General features: G+C 38.0%; 1 long non-coding RNA gene across 4 annotated transcripts in view; it reads left to right on the plus strand.

Moving 5' to 3' along the window:
- Window positions 1–19,969, plus strand: part of LOC129558381 (uncharacterized) — a 70,209-nt gene that overhangs the window by 43,736 nt on the left and 6,504 nt on the right. For all 4 annotated transcript variants that reach the window (XR_016037965.1, XR_016037967.1, XR_016037966.1 and 1 more), the window contains one exon: window positions 15,832–15,966. This is a non-coding gene — a long non-coding RNA (uncharacterized LOC129558381). The remainder of the gene's footprint in view (window positions 1–15,831; window positions 15,967–19,969) is intronic.

Below are 19,969 nucleotides of genomic sequence, written 5' to 3' on the forward strand. Positions count from 1 at the left end.
TTGAAGAATCAAAGATGTAAATTGTTTTTACTATTAAGCTTTTAAAATAATCACTAAAATTTAATTTTATGTTAATAAGTGGTTGAATTACATGAGAGGAAATATGCTATTCTTGGTATGATCTTATTCCACATTATATTTTTTTTCTAATTTTCATATGTTTGCCATGATACAGGTATAGAAGCTCTCCCTACTACTTTATCTCTTCATGAGAAAGAAGTGTAATTTGTTTTTAGATTTGAAAAAAATTGATAACATTCATTGAGAGCTTACATGATTAAGAGCAGAACATACTTCTTGAACTTTCTCATAAAACCAACTTGTGTATGATGACTTCAATCTTATAAAACAAATATTTGGGAATAACCCTGACAATAGGAGAAATTATAAAATGGTCAAAGTTATATTCGGTAGGTATGTGTTAATATGATCTATCCATTAAAAAACCGCCTGAGTTAATGCTAACAATTATGCATTAATTTTTTGCTGTACAGTTTTGATCAGTTAGGAAACTCCAGTAGCCATTTCCAGCTCCTTAAAAGTTTAAAGAATTGTCTCTTATAACCTGCTCAACTTCTTATATTACTGAGAAAATTTACAGACATATTAAAATCAGTTTCACTTAAAAGATTCAGTTTTCAAATGGAAAGGCTGATTGAAGTAATTGACATTAAGTGCTGTATTGAGTAGCAAACCAGTGACTTCTTAATTGACATTAAACAGGAAAAAGTTTGTGAAGTGATATTAAATTAACATTTACATTAAATTAATAAAAATAGTTTGGAGGATGAGAAAAGAACTTTCCCATTAGTGGGAATTTCCATTAATAGAGTTGATATTAAGTGAACTTGATAATAATAGGCAGGGGAAAAAGATGTCTGGCTGCCTGGAAATGAGAGAAAAATTAATGAGCAGAGAAGAAACTTCTAGAAACAGCATCAGCTCCAAGACAGGTGACTTGTTTGATTTTCATTAGTTAGATGGTTAAAAAATTAGTATGAAGTGTTTAGCAAAGAAAAACCCAAGATCTGTTCAATAGTCCAGAGACAATTTTTTATAAACCATACTTTTCAAATGCTGATTATGATTTTCAAAAAACTAGTTTACAAATATTTCTTTCAAGAGGAAATGGAAATTGGATATTTTCAACAAGCATGATTTAATAGAAGAATCTTAATGACTAGCCAGTCTTGTGACATTTGTCCCTGAAGCTTTCTTTATGAGCAGCTGGCTAAACTATAAAGTCTCAGATGTTTACTGACTATGGTATTTCATTACTGAACTATATAGTCCATCAGTGTACTTAGGTGTTATTACCTCAGTGAAGAGAAGAAAGTAGGGAGAATTTTGTTTAACCAGTGATCACCCAAATGCTGTTGTTGCCTTACGATGAAGAGTATGTCCAGAGGTTTTGCAGATCTAATACAGTTATGCTTCAAATTGCTGTCCACAGCACTAGGATCATACAGTAGAAATGATAAATAGATCATCCCAGTTATTGACAGTTTGAGCAAACTGCTCATTTCCAAAAAGAGAACTTTCAAAATGCCAGATACTCATTTTGATAGGACTCAGCCAATCAGATATATCACCCTTAATTTTTACTTCTGGAGCTAACAATATGACACTGGGCAGGAGAAAACTTTTTGGGGGTTTTGGTGAAGTTATCAACACCTATTTCCTAGGATGGCAGTATGGGTGGAGCAAGCTGGGGTGTGCAGCATCTAGTCACCAGTGTTGGTGTTGATGGCCCAAGTTCTAGAGAACTGTGGCCAGTGGTGGTGGTGACAATGTTCCCATTGCACTGGGCCAGTGGCATGTTAGGGTTGTAGCTCTGGCTGTATGGCTTCCCTCTGTTCTGAGCCAGGTTTTCTAGTACTCCCAGCAAGCCATTGCAATCTTTACCTTTTCCCTCAGATAAGCCTGAGTTAGTCCCTGTTGGTTGCAAATAAGAACCTTACTGATACAAGTAACTTGCATTTAATTATATGGGAATATAACACATGGTAGGTATTTAATACATATTTGTTAAGTGAATTGAAAACATGAATAAGACTCTTGATTCTCAAATATAAATTTACCTTATCTTGACACCAGTGTCACTGCTAATAAATGAAATGTCTTGAGGAAATGTATAAGCTGTCCTTGAAATACCTCTACCAATGACAGACAGCTTTTTGAGTGTTCTCAGTGAGAATGGCATGGAAGCTGTAGCGATTCTGCTATGAGGAGTGATCCTTTCAGAACTGTTATGATCTGCCTGTAGGGTCATGTGTGCAAAAGCAGATTTGGGGGTGATAAGAATCTGTTACCCCTCATGGGGTGCTACATTTTTACAGGTGATTTTAATAGGTACTAGTCTTAATTTCTACTTTATCAAAAATGTATACAATAAAGAGGACCTTATCTATAAACAATGAAATACATATTAAAAAGTATCATTTATCCTTTTTCTCATGGTTCTCATTGTCACAAGAAACCTGTCACTAAAGTTACCATCTCATATTATGTACTGACTGTTAAATTTTCTGCTTTGAGTACAATTCTTCCCAGCCTGGTCATTTCATCCTCTTTATCTACTTTCTATTATTAAAACAAAAACAAAACACTGTCATTTTCATAGCCGTTCCCCTGTTACTTTTAGTTACTAAATGGGAAGGACCTTGTCTTCCGAGTTTTTTGCAGTATTTCCTCACAAGGCATGCAATGACTGTATCATATATGCTAATAACCTCTTTTAGAACACGCTTGCTCATTACTGATAACCCTTTCGTTTTGAAGGAATACCATTTCATTATGCCATCAAGTAATCAATCTGAAAACCAGACAGGACAAAGAATAAGTCCAATTAGCGCTGTATAACTATAGGTTTAAAAAAAGGAGAAGAAATCAAGGAATATTAGAGCAAGTGGGAGTCAGCTGCAACAGGGTGGGAACTGCAGTACAGTAAGTGCAGTCCCTTAACTGGGAGAGGCTGGGTGATGAAGGTGCTGGCGGTGGCTGGTGGGACTAGAGGAGGCAGAAGGATGCTCAGAGGTGAGAATGTTTGGTTCCTCAAAATTTCGGTGTACTATTTCTTTTGCACTTCTCCCCATATTGGGTAAAAGGAAAGTCTTGAATGGGTTGTGTAAAATGGGACAAAAAGTCATTGGGATTTCGGATTTCATCTGGCTGCAGTCCATTTCCTACATGGAGGGTCAAGGAAATTGGACATTAAAAAAAATGTCCACTCAGTTCTTCAGAGTATAACTTAATTCATAGCCTAATTTTATAGAAGAGAAGGGAACTGAAGAAAATATTTGAAATTCCAGGAGGCACTGCAGATCTCCCAGGTGTCCACGGTTAAAATGGATTCAGTTCAGTGCTCTGTGATGGGGAATGTCAGCTGAACAGTGCTGCAGTTGTGAGCTGGTTTGATCTGATGGCTAGGGGATTCTTTTCCAGCCACCTCCAATTGGAAAGGTAAGTTAATCAGAGTGATTAGGGATTCTTTTGTATTAGCCTCCTTCAGCTTGGAAAGACCAATAGTTATGACTTCCAAGGTACAGTTTCTTCACAGAGACTATCATCAACCTTAACCAGGGATTATTACAAAATAAAGAAATTTTCAGGTTTTGAGTCATAAGCATGCTTATCCTCACCTGATTTATGGAGAGTGATTTTACAACTATGTTTCTGGTGTTCACTGTTAACAAAAAGAAAGACCCTGAGAACTGAACAGTCTATAATGGATTAATCACATTAAATCCACAAATACTCATTTCAGTACCTGGGAAAGTTCAAGCATAGATGCTGTTCTGAAAAATGTACAGTGAATCCTACATCAACATCAGTCTAAATGATAGTAATTCTTTGCTGAAAGCAGTTTTCTGTTGAGTTTATGTATATGTGTGTCTGTTTAGTAAAACATAAATTGCAAGATGTTATTTTTTGCGGAAAAAAAGGTTTTGAGAAACATGAATCATTACATACTGAGGGCAATGGAGTCTTACGCTTCTGACAGGCAGATTCAACCTCTTCTCCCGCTCTGCCAGTATTCGGAATACTCACGTTATCCTCTCACAGCTTCTGTTTACCTGCTTTGTTTTATCACCACGGACATACTACTATGTTTTCTCTAGTTAATAAATCTCACAAATAGAGCTCAGAAGTGTTTGTTTTGTTCCCTGTTTAATACCTGAACTGAGAAGGGGCATGACACACAAGTAGGAGCTCAAGAAATATTTATTGAATGAGAGAGGAAGAAGTAGCTACTAATTTTCCTATCAAGAGCTGACTTAAAAAAATGTACTCAAGTCTCAGTTTATTCTACATACATTGGAAGGGGAAGTGTGAATGTATAGACAAGTTTTTGACAATATTCACATATAGCCACTGGAACCAGGGGAAGTTAATGAGCTTGCCAAGGTAACATCTGTGTGTGACATCCCTAGGACAACAGAATGTGTTTCAGTTATGAAGTGAGAGCAGAAACAGCAGGCCATATGACCCAGCAGCCCTGCTCCTGGGCATGCATCTGGAAAAAACTGTAATTCGGAAAGATACACATACCCCTATGTTCACAGCAACACTATTCACAATAGCCAAGATATGGAACAACCTAAATGTCCACTGACAGACGACCGGATAAAGAAGATATGGCAAATATATGCAACAGAACAGTACTCAGCCACAAAAAAGAATGAAATAGTGCCACTTGCAGCAACATGGATGCAACGAGGTTATCATACTATGTGAAGTAAGTCAGAAAGAGACAAGTACCACATAATATCATGTATATGCAGAATACCACTTATATATGACACACATAAACCTGTCTACAAAACAGAAACAGACTCACTGACACAGAGATCAGACTTGTGGTTGCCAAGGGTGGGGGGGCATGGATGGACTAGGAGTTTGGGGTTAGCTGATGCAAACTATGACATATACAATGGGTGGACAACAAGGTCCTATATAGTATAGGGAACTATATTCAGTATCCTGGGATAAACCATAATTGAAAAGAATATGATAAAGAATGTGTATGTGTGTATAACTGAATTACTTTGCTGTACAGCTGAGATTACACTGCACACTGTAAATCAACTATGCTTCAATTAAAAAAAAAACAACAACAGAAATTGCAGGCCACTGTTAATAAGAGTATTGAGAACTACCACAGGCTGACCGAGCAAAGCAGAAATCCTTCAGATCTGACTCTCTCCACTCCCAACCCTTCCGTCTTCTCCTGGCCTCCATAAGCCTTGATCTAGGAAAGAGCTCTTTTCTCCTTAGGTTTTTGTCTCTCTCCTGAGACTTGATTCCTTTGTTTTTCCAACTCATATGACAGGTTCAGTTCAGTTCAGTTCAGTCGCTCAGTCGTGTCTGACTCTCCGCGACCCCATGAATCACAGCACGCCAGGCCTCCCTGTCCATCACCAACTCCAGGAGTACACTCAAACTCATGTCCACAGAGTCGGTGATGCCATCCAGCCATCTCATTCTCCGTCGTCCCCTTCTCCTCCCGCCCCCAACCTTTCCCAGCATCAGAGTCTTTTCCAGGGAGTCAACTCTTCCCATGAGGTGGACAAAGTATTGGAGTTTCAGCTTTAGCATCAGTCCCTCCAATGAACATCCAGGATTGATCTCCTTTAGAATGGACTGGTTGGATCTCCTTGCAGTATAAGGGATTCTCAAGAGTCTTCTCCAACACCACAGTTCAAAAGCATCGATTCTTCGGCGATCAGCCTTCTTCACAGTCCAACTCTCACATCCATACATGACCACGGGGAAAACCATTGCCTTGACTAGACGGACCTTGGTTGGCAAAGTAATGTCTCTGCTTTTTAATATACTATCAAGGTTGGTCAGTACCATGCCACTATTATATTCTGATTTTGCTCCGTAAAAATAGATTTGACTTTTTAAAATTCCAATTCCAGTATTATGTGGGAAGAACTCTAATTGGCTCAAATTGGACCAGTTGGCTACCTTGGAAGAGTAATAAGCTCTTTTGGGGGAGAGTCACATTGTATTAACATTAGGATAATTAAATAATTTATCATCCAAACTGAGTGTTAAAATACTTAAATTAACTAGTTTTTGAAATAATGTGTACTGATCCACAAATTGGTTTTATTATAATGGCATGCCCTTAAAAAAATAATCTCATTCAGAATTATCCAGAGAAGTAAATACTCTCCTGATATGACTTATATGTCTACAGTAAAGCAAAAAGGGAAATGGAATTTTATGTCACTTATTTGAACATTAAAAAATGACCATGTGGCTTTCAGTTCAGTTCAGTTCAGTTCAGTCGCTCAGTCGTGTCCGACTCTCCGCGACCCCACGAATCCCCAGTAAATAGGCACTTAGTAAATAATTGCTGGATAAGGGATGAAGAAGAGATAAATTTCAGTGAGTTTTTATTGCTTTGAGCTGCTACTGGAGAACTCAACAATTGCTATCAAATCTTCTATTTGAATAAGTCTAGATTCTAACACCCACTCAGCTGTAAAGTCTACTATGAGAATCTGTCAACATTTCAGAAATCCTTGGAAGACAGAATAGTTTTTGAAAGGTTCCCTATAACCACTGTGAGAGGCTGGGCTTCTTGATACCACAGCTAAATGTTTATCTTGTCTTCAAATGCTTTTTGTAGACTTCCATCCTGCAAACTCCTGGATAACTTAACCTTCCTAAAAAGTCCCATCACCACCACTTTCCCCACTTACAAATTTTGTCTTGCTCTAAAGGGACTCTGGTAGTTGGTGATGGACGGGGAGGCCTGGCGTGCTGCGGATCATGGGGTCACAAAGAGTCGGGACACAACTGAGCAACTGAACTGAACTGAACTGAAAGAGACTCCCGCTGGAATCAATCATCTTTACTGATGATCTCAAATTATGCAGATATAGAGGACCACTTCTTATACTATACTATTTAATAAAGAAACAGGGTCACTGACAATAAAACAAATATATGATTCTAGAGTGAATCCTGTACTGAGTTAGAAAATGCTCTATAAAGCACTGTTAGATTATCTGACAAAGTTAGAACACGACAGTAGATTCAAGTATTGTGTGTGCAGGCTAAGTCGCTTCAGTCATGTCCACTCTTTGTGACCCTATGGACTGTAGCCCGCCAGGCTACACGTGTTCTCCAGGCAAGAATACTGGAGTGGGTTGCCCTGCCCTCCTCCAGGGGATCTTCCCCACCCAGGGATCGAACCCAGGTCTCTTTACATTTCCTGCATTGGCAGGCAGGTTCTTTACCAGTGGTGCCACCTGGGAAGCTCAAGTATTGTTCCCATTTATAATATTAGTAACTACTATAGTTATCCAAGATAATATCCCTAATCTTGGGAAATATACACTGTAATTTTTTAGAAAAGAGCCATTTATGGATAGTTTACTCACAAATCAGAAAAAAATAAAAGAGAGGTGGAGGGGGAGAGAGAGAGAATAACAAAGCCAGTGCAGCAAAATGTTAACAATAAATTAATTGGGGAAAGGGTATATATATATAGGTGTTAACTTATAACAGTTTTATTTTGGTAACTTTTTGTAAGTTTGAAATCATTTCCAACTTAGAAGTTTAAAAAGTATTTGACTACAGTAATGATACACCAAAACACAGCATTTCCAGTTTAGATCTATACTGCTGAAGCTACTATCATAAAAAATTTTCAGTTTCTCTTTTGCTTTTCTAGAGATAGTTTTCAATTTTGATCATATTTCTGGTTTATTCATGTGCTAAATATCTAGAAGTCTATTCACTGCCTGTGCCTTTTAAATTAAAGTATAAAGTGGAGGTCACCAAAACCATCTTGGCTTATTTTAATGCAGCTCTTCATAATGATACTTAATTAATAAGTGGGAAAACCTGTACAAACAACAAACCTGGTGACTCAACTATTATAAACAAGGACTGTCTAGAATAGGCTGAATGTAGAGATACTGCAATTAACAGGAAGGCTCCTGTGAAAGCCTTGGAGATAGAACTAGAGGAAAGTGATTCCTCCAACAGGGATGATGTGAAACAATCCCAAATATTTCACTCCAGATGATGAAGGTAGGGAAGGCATTAATGGTTAAAACGTCAACGCCAGGTAGTCCCACTCCGGAAAACAGTTTTAAAATAGAGTTATGCCATTTAGACAGTTGAGGGTCAGCAGAGATTAATACTTGAAACATCTGCTGGCAGTTTATATGCATTCTTTTTAGAAGCAGTAAAAATATTATGTTACACTGTCAGAAACAGATGAAAGATGACAGTTTATAGTTTGTTGTTACCACTGGTGTAATTCCTTCATATTTCTATCTCAGTGACATTCAGTTTCATTTCTTTTTTTTTTTTTTTCTCTTGTGAAGTTGTAGAAACTAAATAAGCTGTCATATGTCAAATATAGAGAAGTCTTTATTTCTTCTTCTGGAGAGATGAAAGATTACTTAGGATACACTCTCATTATATATTGTAAAATTGTAGGATTTTGCCTTCAGTTTTGCAATGGTTAAAGCAGTGCCTTACGTCAGTTTGTTCCCAGTCAAGCCAAAGAATTTTAGGATCGCTGTTACCCTACTAGGAACAGTCTTTCTGTCTAGAACGGTGTCACCTGCCTAATGAATAGATAATTATGAAACATACCAGAAAGGTGGTCTATTTGCATTTGTAGCCCCAGGATGAATAGCATCAGTGCCTCCTGCCTCCCTCATTAATTTCAATCATTTTTAGTGCTTTCTGTGTACCAGACACTGCAGTAAGTTTTACGTCTATTTTCACGTTTTATTATCCTTTTCCAAAACTGTGGGGTAGGTATCACTTCCATTTAATAGAAGAGAAAAATGACACTGAATTGTGAAAAGGCAATTAATGAGAACAAAATGGTGGCAGAACCAGAGTTGATCTAAAGGTCTGACTCTCAAGTCCTAGGCTTAAAAACCACAGTAATATTCTACCTTCCAATGGCTCATGACCTTGATTCCTGGATGAGCAATTTCCTTTTTAAAATGCATTTAAAGGGGCTGCATTTGCCCTTTGCCAGTATCTGGAATACATTTGGACCCCCTTACAGGTGTCTTTCAGGGATGTGTGAACTATCCTGATTCCAGCAAGTCCACCTGTTCTCCCAATCTGAATAATTACTTAGAAGCCTTACTTCACTAGAAATGGGTTTATTTCTCATGCATTCTACTCTTGAAAAATTCTAAATTTAAGAATGATTTTACAGTGTATTAAGTTCAAATGTGTCTCTGTAACTAATTTCTAGCCATCTGTCCATATCTATCTTTTGAAACTGAACAGAATTATTCTTCCATTTGATAAATTATCAAACATCTTAAAGATAGGGACATTTTGTGCTAATTATTTTCTTTTCTACAAAAAAATTCTCAGACCATTGACTGCCTATGTGGTTCCATTGAAGAAATCTCTTTTTTTTTCCCCCCCAGAAAGGTGGAGATTTAAGAAAACAATTTTAATATTTACCATTTTCTGAGATCAACTTGGGTTTTTCTTTTAATTCTAACAATCTCTTTCAGGGATTTCTGCTTCAATTGACTCCAGATCCTTAAAAAACTTTATTGGTTCTTCTCCCTCTTCTCATGAGTTAGAACAATACTGACAGACCAGGCATACATTTAGATATTAGCTTGCTACCTTGGTCCTTTGTCCACAGTGGGTCTTACAGCAACTTTGTGAAGTGGTTAATTTTGAGCTGTTGGTTTTCTGTCAGTCTTCTAACTCCAGTGCTATCACTTTACAGAGTTTTTTCTATATGCAGTTCTGGCAGTAATCCTCAGAAGAGGATGCTGCTGCTCCCAATAAATGTGCTTTCCTTTCTTCTATTCTAAACTGAAGTTTAAAACAATTAAGTAATTGCTCAACACAGTGTAATCCAATTTTCAATATCAGATCTTTGGATTCCAAAACTTCTTCCCTTACTAGTTGTGCTTTTTTAAACTCCTTGAATCATTTTCTTAAATGAAGCCATAAGTGCAACTCAGGGTCTAAAAAAGATTAAGCCATCACTGAACAGTAAACAGGGTATGCTTGTGCATAGTTGCTTAGTCATGTCTGACTCTTTGTGACCCTATTTACTGTAGCCTGCCAGGCTCCTCTGTCCATGAGGATTCTCCAGGCAAGAATACTGGAGTGGGTTGCCATGCCCACAAACTACAGGGTGTTCAGTTCAGTTCAGTTCAGTTCAGTCGCTCAGTCGTGTCCGACTCTCCGCGACCCCATGAATCACAGCACGCCAGGCCTCCCTGTCCATCACCAACTCCCGGAGTACACTCAAACTCATGTCCACAGAGTCGGTGATGCCATCCAGCCATCTCATTCTCCGTCGTCCCCTTCTCCTCCCGCCCCCAACCTTTCCCAGCATCAGAGTCTTTTCCAGTGAGTCAACTCGTCTCATGAGGTGGCCAAAGTATTGGAGTTTCAGCTTTAGCATCAGTCCCTCCAATGAACATCCAGGATTGATCTCCTTTAGAATGGACTGGTTGGATCTCCTTGCAGTATAAGGGACTCTCAAGAGTCTAGTTTGAGTTAAATTTATCATGTTTACTATACCAAAGTCAGTTAGTAAGGACAATGAAGCTTCTCTGGTGTGAACATAACTTTTGAATTGGTACTTATATAAGCGTCATTTATATCAAATTGATTTTCTTATGATTTCCGTATGTACCTGTAGATAACATTTCTGATAGTAGGACTGTTTTGTTTCAAGTTCAGTCATTAAGACTAAGAAGTACTCGCATTCCTTATTCTGGAGAGATGTGACAGGTTACAAGTGTTCTGTCTTCAGACTGCTTTGTCTTCAAATATTAACTCTTAGTCAAATAAGAGTTTGAACTTGTGCAAATTACTTACGTAAACTGAGTTTTAAAAAAGTTTATCAGTAAAATAGGCACTTTGTTAAGAGTTCTCCAGAAACTTGCCACTCCTTTTAGATATAATCAATTTGAGCAAACTCCAGGAGATGGTGAAGGACGGAAATCTGGCATGCTGCAGTCCTTGGGGTAGCAAAGAGTCAGTCAGACATGACTGAGCCACTGAACAGCGATAATGTAACATGATAGAGGCTCCCCAGGTGGCACTAGTGGTAAAGAGGTCCTCTGCCAGTGCAGGAGACACAAGATATCATGGGTGTGATCCCTGGGTGAGGAAGATCCCCTGGAGGAGGATATGGCGATCCACTCCAGTATTCTTGCCAGGAGAATCCCATGGACAGAGGAGCCTGGCAGGCTGCAGTCCATGGGGTTGCAAAGAGTTGGACACAACTGAGCATACAACATATAATAAAATACAGCTCTCCAAACTGTAAGTTATATTTAAATGTATCTATAGCCAAAGCCTTTGACTGTGTGGATCACAATAAACTGTGGAACATTCTGAAAGAGATGGGAATCCCAGACCACCTGACCTGCCTCTTGAGAAACCTGTATGCAGGTCAGGAAGCAACAGTCAGAACTGGACATGGAACAACAGACTGGTTCCAAATAGGAAAAGGATTACATCAAGGTTATATATTGTCACCCTGCTTATTTAACTTAAATGCAGAGTACATCATGAGGAAAGCTGGGCTGGAAGAAGCATAAGCTGGAATCAAGATTGCCGGGAGAAATATCAATAACCTCAGATATGCAGATGACACCACCCTTATGGCAGAAAGTGAAGAGGAACTCAAAAGCCTCTTGATGAAAGTGAAAGAGGAGAGTGAAAAGGTTGGCTTGAAGCTCAACATTCAGAAAACAAAGATCATGGCATCTGGTCCCATCCCTTCATGGGAAATAGATGGAAAAACAGTGGAAACAATGTCAGACTTTATTTTTTTGGGCTCCAAAATCACTGCGGATGCTGATTGCAGCCATGAAATTAAAAGACGCTTACTCCTTGGAAGGAAAGTTATGACCAACCTAGATAGTATATTAAAAAGCAGAGACGTTACTTTGCCAACCAAGGTCGGTCTAGGCAAGGGTATGGTTTTTCCCGTGTTCATGTATGGATGTGAGAGTTGGACTGTGAAGAAAGCTGAACGCCGAAGAATTGATGCTTTTGAACTGTGGTGTTGGAGAAGACTCTTGAGAGTCCCTTGGACTGCAAGGAGATCCAACCAGTCCATTCTAAAGGAGATCAATCCTGGGTGTTCACTGGAAGGACTGATGCTGAGGCTGAAACTCCAATACTTTGGCCACCTCATGCGATGAGCTGACTCACTGGAAAAGACTCTGATGCTGGGAAGGATTGGGGGCGGGAGGAGAAGGGGACAACAGAGAATGAGATGGCTGGATGGCATCACCGACTCGATGGACATGAGTTTGAGTGAACTCTGGGAGTTGGTGATGGACAGGGAGGCCTGGCGTGCTGTGATTCATGGGGTCACAAAGAGTTGGACATGACTGAGTGACTGAACTGAACTGATAGTATCATCATGACTAAATACTGACGTGATAGCCAGGGAACTATTATGTCAGAATGAAACTGTTCCCCAAGCAGATCTACTTAAACCTTCCTGGGCATTATTTGAGTGGTATTAGGAACTAACGGAGAAGGCAATGGCAAGCCACTCCATTACTCTTGCCTGGAAAATCCCATGGATGGAGGAGCCTGGAAGGCTGCGGTCCATGGGGTCGCTGAGGGTCGGACACGACTGAGTGACTTCACTTTCACTTTTCACTTTCACACATCGGAGAAGGAAATGGCAACCCACTCGTGTTCTTGCCTGGAGAATCCCAGGGATGGGGGAGCCTGGTGGGCTTCCGTCTATGGGGTCACACAGAGTCAGACACGACTGAAGTGACTTAGCAGCAGCAGCAGCAGAGTATTTGATATCCAATTTTATAAGCACATATATTCACTGAGCTGCAGTTTCAAAAGGGCCAGTCCTGAGCTATTAACCACTCAATTAATAACAGATTTACAAGTTCAGACATGTTCTCAGTATGGGAGATGAGGCTTTTATCCCAAAAGTGACTTAAAATAAGAGTGCAAGTCAACTCATACGTTAATATGTACTACGTGATAAGCTGTGCTTTTACAGTTTTAATATGGATTAATATAGAAATGTGTTAATAGAGAGGTTTAAATCAAGTGCTTTCTGGAACATCCGAAGTACCTATAGACTATAGTTTAAAATTTTATGATCATAATATATCTTGAGGTTAGAGAGTTTTCTTATTAGTTTATCAATATTCCTTTCAAAATTGACATGTGCTTCCCTTTCCGCCCCCCACCACTTTGTCACTAATAGGCTAGCTATTAATACATCTATTTGGTTTAACTGGATACATCACCTAACTTTTCTAAGCCTATTTCTTTATAGCAAAAACAATATTTTCTATATAGCAAATATTGATAACTTATCTGATTAGTAAATTTATAATGTACTTAGCATTTCTGTATAACATGGTAAGTATTCATTAAATGATACTGTTATCAATATTGTTTTTTTCTTATATTAGATATATGTTTCTATGCCTCAAAGTAGACAAATTAGAAACATTATTTGAAGAACAAAATTATGAAGGATACCACCATTCTGTTGCCTGATCAGAAGCAAGTATAATCAATTTTACTAGCTTAGAATTGAACTTATACAAATAAAGAGGGCTAACTGTGGGAAACTGGCCACAATTATATGTATGCAGATGGTTTATAATTCTGAATATTGCCCACGTGGGAGACGGGTAGGTGAATAAAATAAGAACTTTAATGACTCGATTGCTTTTTATATGACTGCAGATTTGACTAATTTAAAATGTTTGGCTCTTGGAAGATTGAAGGGAGTAGAAATGCCTGGTCTAAGGCTACATCAATTTTGCTGAAGTGAAAAAGTTTGAGGGAAACAGCCTCCACATAGAAATATAAAATCCTCTAAGAAGCTTGCTTTTACCTGTTATGCAAATAACCTTTATAGGCAATGGGATCTTGCTTCTCTTATATTGTTATTTTAAATATCTCAAGATCACCAGAGGAATGCTTAACACCAGAGCTCGAAAAACAAGCACTCCTAAATAATAATTTTAAAAGTTAATATATTACAACATACTTTCATAAAATCAGTTTGTACAAAAACACATATCAAAATAAATGATCTGTTTCATTATCATTCAGGAGATATCTTGCTCAGCTGGAACTAAACTTACTTCAAACTCACAGAAATCTCAGATAAATTATAAATATATGGGCACACAGAAATTAAATAGAATATACTTTATAAGTGTTTGAGGTGCTAAAATTATTTTGGAGGGTACATCCGTATATTTTTATGACATACTGTGTCACTGCCTTTTCAAATTTGAGTAAATTACAGTTTGGAAACCATAATTACATTGGCTCGTGTATGATGGTTGTGCTTTGTAACACTGAGCCAATATTAATCAAGATTTCCTAAATTTATATCTCATTCCCAGTATGTCATGTTACTGCTTATGAGCTTTGGATAATTGTACTCATCTATGGCTTTTATTATGTGGATGGATGCCACTCCCTGAGTCCCAAAGCTTTCATTCATCTTTCAGTATTCAGAGCATGGTTTAAAATTCCCTTCGTTCCCCTTTTGGCCAATACTTGTTTTTTAACTGAGTGATACTTTCACCTTTTTGTCCACCATCCTTCCTACTCATCAAAACCAGATTGAATTTTGCTGCAGAAGAAAGATGTGTTCAATAAAACTTTGCCAAGAAGATGGTTATTGATATGTCTTTGAAAGGCAGCTGTATTGCTTATGTACCTTTGGGGACTGGAGTAGTGAGACTTAAATTGCTTGTGGTACCAAGCAAAAGCAAATCGGTTTCTCTGCAACTTAAAAATTTGAAATAAAGTAGTCTCTATGTCTTTCTCACATTTAAGAAAAGAGTTGTGAGTAAAGAAATGGTCCTTGGAGATAGTCTGAAGAATTAGGCTATCATTATGGAAATGCTAGCCATAGGTTCACTGCAACACTTTATGGTGAGAGTCTTAAGAAAGTAATTAGACTTACAACTATAACAAAGAAAAATAATTTACAGTCAGTTTTTAAGTCTTTTAAAAATTCCTATGAAGATATCTTTGAAAATACCAACAGATATTTAAAATCCTTAGAAAAACTATAGTTGCTTCCTGTGAAATGTTTCATTTTAGGGATATTTCACTTGATAGCTTTGATGAACTTGGCTATGGACTGAGATCTAAGGAAGCAATGCGTAAGTTTCTGGATTTATGTAAAGGAAAATGAGTGACTTGTAAACACAGTTGGGACTCACTAAAAGGTCCCTACTTTTAGGGGAAGCAGGACAACTGAAATGCAAAGCTGTACCCCCTTGTTTTATCTAGTGAGAAGTGTGAATTTCAAAATATGCTTTTGCAAATAGCAGTTACAGAAATTCTCCTTTAGTAGCCTAGTCTGAGACATAAAAATGGCTTTGCTGAGGCTTTTCTGAACAGCTTTTTTGTTAAGGTTGAAAAGCATTCTTGGCATTGTACGTTTATTTCTTCATACTCCCTAACTAAAGAATTGTCACCTCAAATTAAAGTATGTTTAGTATAAACCAATCCAAACTGTTTTCAGCATTACAAGTTGGTTTTCCTTTTTTATTCTGCTTTTCTCTCTGCTCTTGTGTTAACATGATGCATCTGTGATTTTTCACATTATTTTCATCATTATTGTCATCAATAAGAAAATGAATCTTATGGAGACACGACGTATCTTCACATTTTCGTCCCATGTGCTACATACATGGGAAGATACAAACAGATATGGTTGTGCAGCGTAGGAGTTTACTGTCCTGTTTCTCAGGGGGCAGGGGGTGGCATATACTGTGCATACTAAAGCACTTCAGTCATGTTCAACTCTTTGCGACCCTACAGACCGTAGCCCGCCAGGCTCCTCTGTCCATGGATTCTCCAGTCAAGAATACTGGAGTGCACTGGCACTCTCTTCTCCAGGGGATCTTCCCAGGCCAGAGATTGAACCCACATCTCTTACGTTTCCTGCATTGGCAGGTAGGTTCTTTACCACTAGTGCCACTGGGGAAGTGGGGGTTGCAGGAAGTTCTTAAATGCTACTCTTGCCTCCAGATTCTTGCCCCTCTCATGCCACCTTCTAAAATATCACCAGACATACACTTGGTAAAGTTATATATATTTATAAATATATCTTCAATCCTCTTTCCATATCTCAATACATGTGAGAGGAAAATGCAAAAGGACCCAACAGGGAGTAAAGCCAGGCAGTCTTTGAAACTGAACTTGGAGTATGCTGTTCTACTACCATTCCTATCTACAATCGGAGAACTGAAGCCTTACTGACTTAACGTGCTGAGAACAACCTCTATCCAGTCACTGGATGACAAATAAGCTATGTAAACATGGGGGAAATCCCCAGGAAGTCAAAGTTAAAAATAACAGTTATCATTGTTTTAAAACTTCAACAGAGATGTCCCCAGCCACACAGTGTGTGTGAGACAGATCTCACAGTTTTAAACCAAGCAGGTTATTAGAAAACAAAAACACAACCAACAACAAGAGCTTTGAGGGAGAACTCAGAATCTACAGTTGGTGCCATGTAGAATTTAAAATGCATAGTTTCAAAAAATTGTAACCTATGCAAAGAATGAATAAAGTATTCACTTAAGGCTTGTGAAAAGTACCCCCTCCCCACAAAAAGAAAAATTTACAGAAGATCACTCCAACTATCTACAGATATTAGACTGAGCAGACAAAAACTCCAAAGTGGCTAACATAAATATGTGCAAAGAACTCTTAGGAAAATTATGTTTAAGGTATTAAAGGAAAGCATGACAATAATACATCAACAAGTAGAGAATCTCAATATGGAGTTAAAATTTTTTAAAAAATGTAAACTGACATTGACATGTGCAATAATAAAATTAAAAGTGAAGCAGAGGGGTTCAACAGTAGATGTGAGATGGAGTAAAAGAGAATCTATAAACTAGAAGATAAATAGAAATGATCCAATTTTAAGAACAGAGAGGGAAAAAAATGGAAGAAAAATGAACAAAGTTTCAAAGACATATGAAACCACATTGAGTATACCAATGTGTGTAACTAGAGACCAGAAGGAGAAGACAGAGAAACAGAGATAGAAAAAAAGATTTGAAGAAACAATGGCTAACTTCCCAAATTTGATGCAAAAATTAATCTATAGAGCCAGTAAGTTCAACTAACCTGAAGTAGGAGAAATCAAACAAATCTATGCCTAGGCACATTATACTGTTGAAGGGAAAAGGCAAAGTAATCTTAAATCTAGCAAGAGAAAGACAACTTAGCACATACAGCGGTGCATCAATAAAGTTAATGCCTGATTACTCAACTGAGAGGGCAGAAGCCAGAAGAAAGTGGAAGTGCATATTTAAAGTGCTGAAAGAAAGAAGCTCTCAATCAAGACTTCTATAAAGCAAAACTGTCTTTCAAAAATGAAGGCAAAATAGAGACAATCTTATTTAAAGAAACATGGAATTAACTGCCCACAGTGCCACAATAAGTGGTATCTGAGAGAAGTTCTAAAGGAAGTGAGTTACATGTACATCTGGTAGATCAGAATCCCTGGCAATGGGAACTACTAGTCAAAGTCCCCAAGGAAGGGTTGTGTTCACTTTATTTGAGGAACAGTAAAGGGACTAGTATGTTTGGGGCAGAGTGAATGATTAGAAGAATAGAAGGGAATCAGAGAGATAAGGGTGGCCACATCTTACAGGACATTTTTTGGTTACAGAAATATGATTTTTACTGGGAGAAATAGGAAGAGATGTTTGAAGGTTTTGAGGTGGCAGGGGGGAGATGTGGCCTGAACTGGCTTATGTTTTAATAGGATTTCTGAACACTATTAATATAAATAGTCTGAGAAAGAAGAAGGTTAAAGGATGAAGACCAATTAGGACTTTATAGTACTTTAATTCAGGCAACACTTAATGATTCCTTAAAAACCACATAGCTTAAGAAATCATTGAGATTAAAAAAATGATTGGATTCTTGATATAATTTGAATGTAGAACCAAATAGAATGTGTTGATATCATGGCTGTGGGTTGTGAGAGAAACAAGTAGATCAAGAAAGACTGGAGATCTTCGCTGGAGTATTTAGAAATACTAAGATGTGAGACACTGGGAGGAACCACGGTGGGGAGGAATATAAAGAGCTACATTTTGGACAAATTAAGCTTGATATGAGTATTATATGTCTAATTGAAGACATTAAATAGGCTATGGAATATACATACCTGTATTTCAGAAGGCAATGAATCAAGGTTAGAGATATAAATTAGGGGATCACCAGTATTTGGATAGTATTCAAAGTCATGGGACTGGATGAGATAATCGAGGATTAATTGTCCTAAAGAACACTTTACTATGAAGAGAACAAAACTATGAGCAGGAGCCAGCAAGAATTAAGGAGGAGTTGCCAAAGAATTCGGAGAAGGCAATGGCAAGCCACTCCAGTACTATTGCCTAGAAAATTCCATGGATGGAGGAGCCTGGTAGGCTGCAGTCCGTGGGGTCGCTAAGGGTCGGACACGACTGAGCGACTTCACTTTCACTTTTCACTTTCCACTTTCACACATTGGAGAAGGAAATGGCAACACACTCCAGTGTTCTTGCCTGGAGAATCCCAGGGACGGGGGAGCCTGGTGGGCTTCCATCTATGGGGTCACACAGAGTCGGACACGACTGAAGTGACTTAGCAGCAGCAGCAGCCAAAGAATTAGGTGGAAGATCATGTGAGTGTATGCTTGAACCCAAGAAAGGAGAATGTTTAAAGAGGAGGGTAATATGAATTGTTTGATGATGGGTCAAATGGGATGAGAACTGAGAATTGCTATACGATTTAGCAGTGTGGATATCTCTGGCAAAATAAGAGCAGTTATATGGCTTGATGGGGGCAAAATACTTAGGATGTGGGCTTAAGAAAGACCAAACGAAATTGGAGATATCTAGTGCAAAGAAATATTTAAAGTTTATTATAACGGTAAAGGTTCTCCAGGCAAGGTTACTAGAGTGGATCGCCATGCCCTCCTGCAGGGGCTCTTCCTGACCCAGGGATCGAGCCCACGTCTCTTATGTCTCCTGCATGTTCTTCACCACTGGTACCATGTTAGAAGCCATAATGATAAAGAGAAATGTAGTAAAAATGTAAAGCTATAGAAAGTGCTCAAATTAAAGGTGTCACAACTTAAAACTGTTAAAAATTAAAACTAATTAACATTTTAATTTTAATTAGAACTAATTTAAACAAGTTAATTTGAACAAATTAAAACTAATACACTAAAACTGTTAGGTTATTATATATAAGCTTCATGGTAACCAAAAAGCAAAAAGCTATGATAGATGATAAAAAGTAATGAGAAAGGAATCTAAGCATACCACTAAAGAAAAGAATCAAACCACAAAGCATGAGAGTAAGAGAGAGGAAAAGGAAAAGAAAACTACAAAGTCAGAAAGCAGTTAATGAAATGGCACTGACTCCGTAACTATTGAGTAATTACTTGAAAGGGACTAAATTCTCCAATCAGAAGACACTGAAGGGTGGAATGGATCAGAAAGCAAGGTATAGAGCAACACATATGCTGATATATGAACAGATTGACTTCAGATGTCAGACATACACAAACTGAAAGTAAAGAGATTGAAAAAAAGATGTTCCATGCAAATGGAAAACAAAGGAAACGTGAGTAGCAATTCTTGTATCTACTTTTGCTTTACTGACTGTGCCAAAACCTTTGACTGTATGGATCACAATAAACTCTGGAAAATTCCTCAAGAGATGGGAATACCAGACCCCCTGACCTGCCTCCTGAGAAATCTGTATACAGGTCAAGAAGCAACAATTAGAACTGGATATGGAACAACAGACTGGTTCCAAATTGGGAAAGGAGTATGTCAAAGCTGTATGTCATCACCTTGCTTATTTAACTTACATACAGAGTACATAATGAGAAACACTGGGTTGGATGAAGCACAAGCTGTAATCAAGATTGCCAGGAGAAATA

This window comes from Moschus berezovskii, chromosome 8 (genome assembly GCF_049115385.1).
Source record: "Moschus berezovskii isolate FMDL1 chromosome 8, NW_MosBer_1.0, whole genome shotgun sequence".
NCBI lineage: Eukaryota > Metazoa > Chordata > Mammalia > Artiodactyla > Moschidae > Moschus > Moschus berezovskii.